This window comes from Pseudopipra pipra, chromosome 3 (genome assembly GCF_036250125.1).
Source record: "Pseudopipra pipra isolate bDixPip1 chromosome 3, bDixPip1.hap1, whole genome shotgun sequence".
Lineage (NCBI taxonomy): Eukaryota > Metazoa > Chordata > Aves > Passeriformes > Pipridae > Pseudopipra > Pseudopipra pipra.
Genome location: NC_087551.1, coordinates 25596506 through 25608702, shown reverse-complemented (window position 1 = coordinate 25608702; position 12197 = coordinate 25596506). Strand labels below are relative to the sequence as shown.

General features: G+C 38.6%; 1 long non-coding RNA gene across 2 annotated transcripts in view; it reads right to left on the bottom strand.

Moving 5' to 3' along the window:
- Nucleotides 1-4160: 4160 nt before the first annotated feature.
- LOC135411128 (uncharacterized) overlaps nt 4161-12197 on the bottom strand; it is a 27193-nt gene continuing 19156 nt past the window's right edge. For both annotated transcript variants that reach the window (XR_010428994.1, XR_010428995.1), the window contains one exon: nt 4161-12145. This is a non-coding gene — a long non-coding RNA (uncharacterized LOC135411128). The remainder of the gene's footprint in view (nt 12146-12197) is intronic.

Genomic DNA, 12197 nt, shown 5'->3' with positions numbered 1-12197 from the left:
TCTCTGTTTTGGTGTATGTGGATTTGTGGTGCATGCCATGAGGGTCTGTGAAGTCTCCATGTAGACCAAGTGACAGAGCACCACTGCTGGAATGGTATCTGTGGCACAAGCCACACACTCCACATTGCACAGTTCTGTGCAGAAGCCAATGATGATCCTCTGAGAGTTGTCTATAGGCAGACTGAGAGCTGGAGAAGGGGATGAAAGAAAGAACCATGGCTTCACCTCCAAAACCATCCCTCCCCACAAAATCCTTGTGGGCTTCTCACTCAGAATGCATGATAGCAGTAGTTTCATCATGTTTTGAGTATCAATACACTTTAAGATTAACGTGATATTTTTAATCCCTAGTATGGGTGTGATTAGTTCTTTTAAAGTCATTGGAAATTGTGGCATAAGTGAAAACACTATCAGATCACAACCTTTTAATTAGCACTATGTTGTTATAAGCTTGGTAAAGGAATTACTGAGTGAAATGATACAAGCTGATTTATATGAGTCAGATGACACAGTGATCACAACAGACTGTTAGCCAGTGTCTACGAATCTATAGGAGTCTCAACTAAAAAGGAGAATATTTTTTAGTTCTAATTTCTCTTATATATTTTGAAAAGAAAAATACTTACACTTAAAGAAAAAGTACTTTCTGCAGAAAAAACTCACAACAAACAAACCCTTTGCATACTGTGTGTTTTTCTCTTTGAACAATTAAGTTTCTTCTTTGTTATCCCTTAGCTCTTTGTCCCTTGTTTTCACAAGGTGGAAAATAAAGCAACAGACAACCCACATGCATCACTATTTTGTTTTATTATAATAATGGGGGAAATTTTCAGCTTCTCTTGAAATATTGAAGTATTTGTTGGAGCTTATTTAAACAGAAACCAATGTTCTTTCACTGAAACAGCCTAATTTGTCTTATAGGTATTTATATTGATATGAACAGCATTATTTTCTTGAATTTTGATTTCAGGATAAATATACTGTTTCTTTTTACTGTCTACTTCTTCCCTCCCTATTTATTCTTAAAATCCATTCTCCGTTTCCTCTGTTTTCATGCAAAATCACCGAAAGGACATACAAGCCATTAACACGCACATTTGTCTCAACTGAGCAAAACAGTATGTCTACTTGTATGTAGACAGATTTTTCAGCTCAAATGTCTCAACTAAATCTCCTCTGTGACATTTTGTAGGCAAATCCTGAAGTCCTGGAGCACGCTCTTCATGCAGTGGACTGCACAATGACCTTGTTCACCACAGCTGGGCCCAACCGCACTTCTGTCATGATCCAATTGCCTCACAACTTCTGGGCTGATGTCAAACAACTCTGGACTTACCTCTTTCATGGGAAAGTACATTAACTCTCCCCATGGAAAAAACTGCCACTTGGTCCAAGTATCCTGACTTCCCTACACATCTGTCAGAATAATTTCCTCAAAAACTTATTTTCTTGGTCAGCAGGGTGAGGACATGGTCCTTTTTCTTTCCTTCTTTGTCTCCAAAAACTTACATATAATACATGTGAACAGTCAGAGACAAGACAGAACAATGGAATCTACATGGGCACAGCAGTTGCCTGTAAATGACAGTTTTGCTGGTTCAGAATATATGACATGGCAGGCAGAAATGTTCAGATAAATTATAAACAAACAATGAAAATCATTATTGCAATTTGAGAACCAGCTAGAGAGTACTTGGACATAAATCACTTTGAGCAGAAACACAAAAGAAATATTTCTGAAATGTTGGCTGGCAGCCATCTTAAAAAAGGTAATTTTTAATTTTTTTTAGGTGGACCATATGGAAAGGCACGACATTTCTGGCTTACATCTTTTTTTTTTCCCCTGAAGATCACAATATTTTCAGTCAACGCTGTGGTTTTTCTGCACATAAGAATGTGCATTTATGAGAAAAATAACAGCTCAAATCCTCATTACTCTTCATAATTTCACAATTATAGCTGCTGTACGTGACCTTCCCAGCCACAACACTACACTAATCTGCCAGTGCAGGAGTCTCCCACTCTGACAGAGCCTGCTGAGCCTTCCTCTAAGGATGTTTTGGGGAGGACATAGGCTTGACAAGGGACAGAACCAATGCGCAGAGGCCTTGGGCTGTGGGGACTGTGAAAAGGAGAGCTAAATGAAAGGCTACCTATTGAAGTGGAGGCCAAAACTTCTGTCTGGCTTTAGTTTTGGGACCTGCCTGTACTGCACTGCGTGCACCATGGCACTTGCATGGCTGCATTCAGGAGATTTGGTCTGCTGTGATGATTGCAGAAGTACTATCATTCAACAAAATGCTTTATGAAGATCACAGTTGTGTTTTCTTCTGTCAGCCTCTGGTGCAACACGGGGTTTTGTAAAGGAGAAGCCCGAGTCTTTCGCTGTGGTGGTCACGCAGGGTCACCCCCAGCTCCAGGAAAAGAGAAGGACAAGCAGGGGCTGGGGGGGAAGGAGAACAAGACGGCATCTGGGTCACTCATGGCATGGGGGCCTTGGACCTAAACTGTCTACATTATAGAGGAATTAGAAATGCTGTTCAGTAGCTGCAAGGATACTTTTCAGTGATTGGCACTCTTTTCTCTGCTCTCCACAACTTCAAAGGCATTCAGGGCAAAGCTATTCCCTCTCAGCCATCCACCCTTCTCCTGGTTTTAGTGTGCAGATAGCCCCCCCCCCCCACGGGGGCTATCCCCACCAAGGCAGAGAGGCAGAGATCTTGGAGAAGAAGTTGTGACCCAGTGCCCTTTGTCATGCAGGATGGCGAAGTTTCCTCTAACTTTCAGCTGTGCCCAGTATGCACGGCCTTGCTCTGTCACTAGTTTGCAGAAGGTGAGATTTTTGCCTCCATGTGTTCCTGTAATACACTCAGTACCCTGAAGCAGAATGACTCAAAGCCCCAGAAAGGGCAGCCTTCATGCGTTTGTTAAAATTAATGCTAAACTACAAAAAAAGTCCCCTTTCTAAGGATGTGGGTATTCTTGACATTTCTTTAAAGCAAACTGCAATGCATGCCGAACAATGTTCAGAGGCCTGCTGAGGCTTCAGTAACTTAATTATGCTTTATTCTCTTTCTAACCCACCCACATACATGTTTTACCAATTTAAACTTTTTATAGATCCTCCTAAAGTATTTTCTGCTGTGCTTTGCTCTTAGCATCATATTTGTTTTTCTTGCTTCAGTCCTTGCTCAAGTACTTGGTGCCTTCCTATGTCTATGCAACGTTGTGCAAGGTGGTTTCTGTACCTTAGTGTGAAGCAGAGCTAAAAGAAATAAGAAAGGAGAAATAAAATGACTTTACCCTGTACCACACCTCTGTCTGGCTCTTCTGTATAAAACACACAACACTGATTGAGGAGCTTTGGTCCTTGCATGTAAATAAATTAATGGAAGTAAACATAAAAGATGCTAATGGAATCATACTTTAATGAAAACTGAAGTGCTTATAACTTAAGGAACTTGTTACAAAGCAAAACCAATGCAAATTGTACAATTATGTGCAGGCATACACTCCTGCAAGTGTAAAGAGTGGATCTGGCTTACAGATTAAGGCCATATTCTCTTTGTTGGACAGTGATTAATTACATATATCAATATAATTAAATACTATATAAGCATATTTTAAATGAAGCATTGAAAAAGTCAAACCAACTTACCTTTCAAATCAGGAAAAATTAGAACCATTTTGAGCCCTATTATTTTCAGCTGTGAGACAACAGCTGATTCCAATGGTCTCTGTATCACTGAAAGCCTGTGCAGTGTTTTGCAGACAAAGTTCAGATTCATGCTAAGATAATACATCCATTCATCTTGGAGAGCTTCTTCTCCAGCTAAAATTCTCTTTTGTATTTGAGTAGTATAACAAATCCCTCATCAACTCAAAAGCACACTCCCTAGAAAAGCACTGAATTTCAGGACTAACAGCGAAACTTTGAGACTTAAAAATAAAGTGATGGACTTAGTTGATAATTGCCACCACCTCCTGTAAGATCCTAGTGCCTGCATTGAGCTGATTATAAAATAAAAGGAACGTGTTTCCCCAAAAAATGGAAAAGCTCTTTTAAAGGAAGATGCTTTTCAGATCTAAAATACAACAATTGAATTCTATTTTCAAATAAAAATCATAAACTAATCATATTTCCATAAGAAAGAGCAACATACAAAATGCATGAAGTTTTTATTAAGGAAAATTATTTCTGGCAGTTGCACCATTTGAGATAAGGGGTGAAGGAGACATGAGCAAATATCTTGGCATCATTTGGTGTGAGCTTGGAGCTCTGCCTAGCAACATTTCTAAAATGAATCAAAGCTCATCTGGCACCCTGCTTAATCTTTAGCTAATGCATACATTGGGGCTCAGACTTCCTCTTTGTGTTATGATGTTACCAGCACACTAATGACTGTTTCACTTCAGTGTGGCATATAAAATGAGGAATATTTGGGAAGTTATACCCATGGGCAGAATAATGAACATATCTTCACTAAAAGTCATAGTGAGATGCCTATTTATGTTGGTCCTAATTGTGCAATAGAAGATCAGAGTCTGTAAACAGCTTGGACACAATAAATAAAGCACACTCCATGTTCTCTCCTCCTGCAAGCTTAAACAGCACCATACAAACTCATTTTCATTACAGTTTACTGTATGCTGAGTTGAAGAAAATGACAGTAGATTCTGTTGGAAGTAAGTAATGAATGGAAGATATGAATGTTCATTTCTGGTTATGTGTGTGGCTATGGATTTCTGAAGTCCACCCAGGACCATAATTTGATGCAAGGAAATCCAGCCCCAGAATCGGCTGTATGATACAGGATGGAATAATTTTTTCATACAGAGGGAAGATTGTTTTAGAAATTACATTAGTTTTTTCTCTACAAAACTGGAAAGACTTGCTTCAGGCAACTGAAGGAAGAAGCAATTGCCCTTTTTATTCTTTTTTTTTCCCTGAGGGGATATAAGGCAATGAGTCAACTTTGATTATCCTCTCAGTCCCACCGTCAGAGAAGCTGCCAAGTATATATTGGGTTCCCAAGGGCAAAAGGCCTTCAAGCAGATATTTGTGGTACTTATCCCTGTGGCTAGTGCTGAAAATTAAAGACATATGATGTTCAAACCCAAAACAACAAGCATAGCTTTCCAAAGACAACCAGCTGCTTCACTGGAAAGTGCCAGAGCAAACAATTAGGAATTCAGCAAGGATATTCACACGGCCTGCTTTCCCCTTGGACAGTATGGAATTCTCTACCCTGAGGGGAGACAACTTTGATATTTCAGAAAAACTATAAGAGTGATTATTCATCAATGGCTTTGTTCTGCTGGGGAGATAAGGGTAAGTATCTGTTTTGAAAGAAAAAATATCTGAAGCTTCCTCAGTCAGCAAGACAGCTCATGAATTACATTCTAACTGAGAAAATATCATTAAAGGCAAGCTGTTTAGGAGGTTAACTATGACTATCAAAACTGAGAAGACCTAATATGATATGCTTTTTTCAAATGATTTTATAAACGAAAGTGAGATTGATGGATAAAAATTAAGTTGCCACATTCAGCCTCTTTCTGCTAAGATTCACATAGGTCCAGATACTACTTTGGTGGTGTGGTCTAAAATGCATAAAAAACTCCATCCCTGTACTCAGATTAAAAGAGAGGTAGACTGTGCAGTCAGCTGTGTTCAGGAGAATCACTCCTGAGGTAAGACAGAATTGAACCTGTTATATCCAGTAATCCACTTCCCATGCAAACTTGTGAAAGAACTCCAAAATTGACGTTACTAAACTTCCCAATGGCATAGTATTTCTGTATACCATCTTTTCATCTTCCAATGCACTTGTAGTACTCTGTGCTTCTTCCAGTGAATATCACTTCTCATACTTTATCTTAGTAGTTGATGGTTATTGACTAAAGCCTACAAAATGTAAATAGCCCTGGAGCTCAACAAATGCACAATTCTTCACATATGTCAATACCTTGGCTGAAATTGTAGAAAATGTTACAGAAGCAAGAACAAAACTAGTTGTTGGGCACAGCTATAAAGCCACGTAAAAAGTGCTGCCAGAGAAACACCATTCAGGTTGAAAAAGATGAAGATTTTTAACATATAATAAATAAAAAGGCTAACAACAAATAAATTGTGTACCAGCTGCATAATCAGATGCTCAAATTCATATCAAGTTCTTCACCTATGGGTGGCAAAGCATCAGGACATGAACTTTGTCTAAACATCATCTAACTCTTGACCTAGACAGTGACCAAATCTTGTGAGAGCATGACTTTCTGCACAATTTCTAAACTTCCTGGTTTTCTCTGTGTTGAACACTCTCAGTAAAATAATCCTTTCTGCAGAGTTGTTAAATGCTCCTTGCTATTTCACCAAGTGCTATCTTATCACTCAAGAAATTAAACTGAGTATTCCACAGTCAGTTTCAGAAATCTGTCTAGTTCTTGGAAATGAAAATTCTGTCTTGAATCTTACCAGAATTTTATCACTGGGACCTAAATGCAAATAAGAACAAAGATATTTGCATTGCTTCAAAAGAGATAAAATATTACTCAAATAAGCCAATGGAGGGAGAGAAAAAATACAAAGGACGAGGCATGGGGAGGAAAGCAAAATTATTGTATCTGTATCCATCTATTACTAGTAATTAATTTCATATATACAGTTAGATGAATAAAGATGAAAAGAAGGCAAGGAGAAAAAAATATTAGTGCTCAAGATAAGAAAAGACGTCACTGAGGAGCTGTTTTGCACAGCTTTTCCCAGACCATTTTAAGTACTCTCACATGAACTGCCCACAAATGAAACTGACAACTTAACTTCTGTTCAGTGCATATTTGAACCAGGCTTTTTCTGAGGCAGTTCTCATTTCTGATCAGAATCTTTCTTTTTCTTTCTTTTTTCCCTTCTGCTAATGACATTTTGAACACTGCTGAATAGTTCTATGGGAAATACCGGTATTAAATTACTAGTGGGAGGGGAATGAACAGTATAGCTACAGTATGAACTACGTAGATGCTTGAAAACCAAAAAACTCTTCATAGAGGTTAGCAACAAGATATTATTTCTTAAGTTGATATCTTCTTCAAGATACTATTTCTAAGATGCATTTTCTAAAATAGAATTTTTTTGACAGTTTTTGAAACTCAGCATAATACAAAACAGGCTATCTTTTCTAGAGTAGTACCTTCTAAGAAAGGGTGGAAAAATATGTAGCATTTTGTAAGGGATCTTTCCTGACTGGTGCAGATAGAGCTATAAGTAAGTACTGAATTTGTGAGCAGGCAGAAAATTATGGTTTCCAGTAACACTTTCAGAAGCATTAAATTCACTCTAAGAAAACTTCTGAAACTTGGACTTCTCCTGTCAATATATGATACACATCTCAAAAACATAAAACCAAAGAACCCAATCAAAAGCACAAAACCAACAATAGAAAGCCATTCAGTTGGAGGAAGACTGTAACTAGGATCTGTTTCTAGAAAATGAAAACCAGCTTTGCACCCTTTCTCTGCATGCTGAAGCGTGCATTTTGGTTGCCTCTCTCTGAATACACGGCATTCTGGCAATATGGCAAGAAGCCAATAAGATAAAACACACTGTGAGATCATATTTTGTAAATCAGAACTTTCCCAAAGAGTACCAATAATACAGAAGATCTAGAAATTAGTAAAAAATATCAGTAGTTTCCATCCTTAAGAGTTTAGTTTATCTTTAAGCTTTTTATTGTTATCTAATGTTATATGAAATTCATAAAAGTTATGAGTGCAACAGTTAAAAAACAGCACTGAAGAACCGGACTAGATAATTAACCTGTTTGGGGACCTAGATGACTAATGCATTAGCTTCGAATGCAAATGTAAAGGAATAGAATTCTGCTGATGTTTATACAACTATAAATCTGGAACAACCCTTCTGAGGCCCCTGGAAATTCTGAGATGTTATAGGAATATAGCAGAGCTCAAAATCTGTCCAAAAACACTGTAATGCTATAATTCCTTCCTAAACTACAGGAGAATATATGTATTTACAGGCACAGGAATGGCAAGATTACAGACAGAAATTCATAAAAAGAAGAAATTCCTTAAGAGAAAGAGGAAACACAGATATTCAAACTGGAATTCTTTGGAGTTATAAATAATAACAAATAACCAATTTTCGATTTTTTTTTCAAACCACAGTTGACAAGCAGGTTGTTCTCCTAAATTAACTCTGGATGCAGTACCGACAGACACAGGCTGTAAACAATGAAACCTAATTAAATTAGTTTGAAAGATGCCTAGTGAAATACCTATGATTAAATTATTTATCTTTAGATTGGGGCAGCAAATTTCCCTGGGTTGTAAAAGTACCTACATTATAACATGGATCAAACAATTTGCCATGTAAAATGAGAAACAGGCCAGCACAAAACTGACAGAATTAATTCGTGGTATACACTTTTCCATCATACTAAATGCTGCTTCTGTGCACTGAACCTTCAGTAATCTCAATTCTTTTTCCTGTAAGTACTACATCTCTGGTTAAATCAATTTGTCCTTTCAGAGTTACTGTACTTCAATCTGCCCTGTGATTTACACTTCCTCTGCAAGCTGCAGTTTAACAGATTTTATGAAGATGCAACTAGGTTAGAAGAAAAATATTGTCGTGGGTTTGTAGTGGGGGTCTTGAGCCATAGAACTTTAATCCCATTTGCTATATACATTAAACTTCACAGTTTCTGTACCACTTCAGAGCATTGCTATGACATTTTAAATAAATGCTCCTTTATGGCAAATACTTAGTCAAGCTAGTGATTTTTCAGTTTTTATTTAATCACTATCACTGTCACTGCAGAGCCTGAAATACATGATAAGTAACAAGTAAAAATAATGATAACAGCGCCTATCAACAGAGTGCTGAACCCAGTCCTTTTGCTCATGTGCAAACAGCCTGTGGAGCGAAGCAAAAAAAAAATTACTGCATGCCCTGGTCCTGGCAGTGTTCAAGGCCAGGTTGGATGGGGCTTTGAGCAACCTGGTCTAGTGGAAGGTGTCCCTTCCCACGGCAGAGGGGGTTGGAACTAGATGATCTTTAAAGTCCCTTTCACCTCAAACGATTCTGTGATTCGATGATTCTATGAAGGATATCTTTATCTTGATATACACTATCTCTACAAGTCTGCACTGAATTACCTGTTGCTTTCATGGCTTGACAACCATTTGGTATGACCACTTACACAAGCTCCTGCTGATTCTTAGGCTTGCTGACAAGATCCCCTCTTCTGGATGCAAGAGACTGTCCTGTTTAACACATCTTTACACCAGTCTTTGCCAGTGTACAAGCACTAAGTGTGCTTAATTCTACACGTGCTAGCACCCAACCTGGGGACCCAGACATACCAGGGTAACATTCATTCACCTGCATGGATCCTAACTTGGCATATGGAAAGGGCCGTATGTATAACAAGGACTGCAATTTAGATTTCACTGTATCTTTCACTATTAGTCAGACACCTCTTTCTCTCCCTATTTGTATGAGCTGTACACAGCAAACTTGTTTTCTTCAAAGAAAAATCAAGGAACTTACTTCCCTGTTCCTGCAGCAAACTGCCCAGCTAGTCTTGAGCCTCCTCTGCATTTTTGCCTTTGGTGTTTTAGTTTGATCCTTATTGCAGTCTAAACGTTCCCTGAAGATGGAAAACTTTACCTTGAAACTGGCAGACCTGTTGTCATTACTCCCCTGATTGTGCAGAAAAAAATACTCTGGGCTTTGCACAAAACTCAGTTGCTCTTTCAAATGGATGTCCTCACTTTTCGGGGTCATTTGCTTTAACTGTATGAAGGAGTAGTCAGGGCACTAATGAAGGAGATGGAAGAAAGTGGTAATTGAGACCTAAAGCATAAAGAAAAAAAAATACATTAGAGATGATTTTCTGGATATGGCTTCTGTTCTGTCCTTCTTCAGCCAGGATTCATTCTCCGGACAGCAGCCCAGCAGCCATTGATCCAGATTATCTGCTCCAATGATGGTCCCCCCGGTCAGCTTGCAGAAGATGGTTAAACTCTGTGAAAATCTGAGCATTTTTTGCTATGATTCAAGGATCCTCACAGACTGGGTAAAGCCAGAGTCTCCTCTCCTGCAATAGCAATGGATTCTGAAGTTGCTCAGAGCAGGAAAGGATCAAAAGTATTAATCTAAGCTACCTCAGGAAGAAGGTGACTAGATTGAGAGGATACCAGTCCCTCTTGAATTTTTAGAATAGATTGGATGTATTAGAATATTTGTAGGACATGAGACATTTTTACAGACAATGTATACTGAAAGTGCTCTCTTTTGCTGAAGCTTAAAGAACATGAGGGTAGGGACTTAAAAACACAACACTGAAATGTCAAAGCATTTGACATTATGCATTTAGCATAGATGAAACCCTAAAATTAGAAAGAAAAGAACAAGCAGTATGAGTTTCTTTGAATCTGGTCAAAGCTGTAGGATGCTTTACTGTTATCTCAATGGAATCAGATATTGCTTGCATAACAATACACAAAAATCATGTTATACATGCACACAATCTGTTTCACCAGTTAGTACTTTGCAATATTACAAATCACCATTTCCCCTCCAAGACCTTTCCTAAACAGTGAGTAATCTAAAAGAAGACCATAAGGAATTTTACACTAGATGAGGAAATAAAGAAGATTCATGCAAATGTTCACTCCCATGTTAAAAGGAAGGGTGCAGCAGAGATGATACAGTTCATTCAAGCTGAAACTCTCCTTTAGTACTGTGAACTTTCTTGAAGAATTCAATTATTTTTTTTACAGAAATAAATCCAACTTAAAGTGTCATCAGATATCCAGAAGCAGGGCAAACAAAACTCTGGCTTGAAAAGGTCAGAAGTGAAAATCTGTCAATCAGTGTTATTATCTAACAAAGTTAGAGCTGCTCCCCCATTCTTTTCTCTCTAATAAACTACTGGAAGACCAGATTAAAGAGCTATGATGAAGGCAGTTGGAAAAGTCTCTTACAAACAACAGCAAAACCCAAAGTTAAGTGTAATCCTGTGGACAACAGCTCCCTCTGTGCAAAGACACTCCCTGTCACAGGACAGGAACAGTGTGCCACAGTGAAAGGTGCCAGCAGTGGGAGGAAACACATAAAACAAATTAGCCCTCTCCCCTTTCCACCAGTAAATCCATCTGGTAACAGCTGTTACCTATCCAGTTCATACAATCTCTTCTCCAAAATCTTTGATGTCCAGAAGATTGGAAAATTTAATCGTTTCTTGGGAACGAGAATAACAAAAATATTGAAAAAGTAATAAAAACACAAGCAATTCTCTTATTGCAATACTTGCTGAGAAAGAAAGTTCTTCAGATCTGGTTAGTTAGCAAACTCTTTTATAAACCAGTTATGAATAGAGGAAATTTGCTATTCATGGCTATGGAAATCAAATTTAAAAAAGGACATGCTTCATTCAGCAATTTTGAGAACAATGATATATTTTCATTTGCTTTGCTAAGGCAAACTACAAAATTAGAGCATTGAGGCTTCCTCTGGAAGCCATTAGTTTACAGCCAGGGCAGAGCTTAGCTCATTAGCCCAAGGAGTTGATTATCCGTTACATCAACCCTAATGGAATCGTGCTTGTGCAATGAAGATGGTAACGAACAAAATAAGTAAGTTGTGATATCTCTAGTTCTACTGTATGACCAAACTGGCCAGATGCATGATAGGCTGAGAGGTCTGTGATAAGGCACCAAGTGTGGAGTAGCTTGACTGCTACTTGCCATGCCAGGGCTTCCGAGATGGAGAGGTGTCATCCCTAGAGAGGCACACCAAGCACAACCCTATGCTAGGAATGACATAACTGCTCTCTTTGATGCTGATGAAAGCACTTGAGATGTGTTACCCATGACATATGCCCCACAGTAGTTAAATGAGGAATGAGAGTCCTCTTCTGTCCCTTTTGCCCCAGACAAAAAGTTGCAGCATTATGCAAACATGCCCACTTGGGGCACATCAGCAGGTTGCGGTGCATTGCTGCTGCTCCCGCTGGGTCTATTGTGCTGCCCAAGGCTGGGCTCAGGCAGGGCTTGGCCAGTAGCACAGGAAACAAACAGCAGCTCCTTCTGGAAAACAGGGAGGGGGCCAGTCTCCAGGCACCTGCTGAAATAAGATTATAAGATTTATGTTCAGAATGCCAATATACTCTTCC